Genomic DNA, 668 nt, shown 5'->3' with positions numbered 1-668 from the left:
TAGAGTCTCCTTGTTTATAACTGATTGTTCTATTATCCTGCACCTGCATAGACTAATTAAGTAGCAGTGAGTGTCATTTCTGCTCTTAGTACTTTGAAAAGACAGTATGTTTATATTTTTCTTTATCTTTGTTCAGCCCTATTGCAGACATATTTCTGTATAATTTAATTATTTTCCCTGCTATTTCAGTATAACTTAATAATTATTGATAGTCACTAACATGTATATACATTCTGTGTAGGCTAACAGTTGATTTCTGACACTGGTTCTTAAATCCATAAAAATATCTAGCCTGCATTATTATATATCTTAAAATAAGATAACACTCAGATGGGAGAAGCTGTTTTCCTAAATGAGGTGAATTAATTATATATATCAGTTGTTTTCTCATATTGCATTACAAACATTTTGAGCATTCTGTGCTCCCTGACGTTTACGGTACCATCATAAATATTTTCATTTGTTAAGTTCCTTTTCCTAAAACAATGAAGATGAGTCTGACCTTTCCTTTTTTGCCTAATGTTTCTGTGGGGCATCTGTATGTCATAGTATTTGTGTTAAGCAAAGGGGGTAGGTGAGGCAGAGTGGGGATGAGGTAGGGAGGCAACATGTAGGGGGAGGGGAGAACCTGGTGGCAATAGTTAGTATTGGGTATTTTATGTCTTTCA

At 34.4% G+C, this 668-nt stretch overlaps 1 protein-coding gene across 1 annotated transcript in view; it reads left to right on the top strand.

Moving 5' to 3' along the window:
• The window catches only part of LOC119592548 (pumilio homolog 2-like), a gene marked incomplete in the record, with an annotated part of 245,467 nt that overhangs the window by 3,854 nt on the left and 240,945 nt on the right, over positions 1–668 (top strand).

The sequence above is a fragment of the Penaeus monodon genome, chromosome 30 (genome assembly GCF_015228065.2).
Source record: "Penaeus monodon isolate SGIC_2016 chromosome 30, NSTDA_Pmon_1, whole genome shotgun sequence".
NCBI lineage: Eukaryota > Metazoa > Arthropoda > Malacostraca > Decapoda > Penaeidae > Penaeus > Penaeus monodon.
This window is presented reverse-complemented; position numbering and strand designations above follow the sequence as displayed.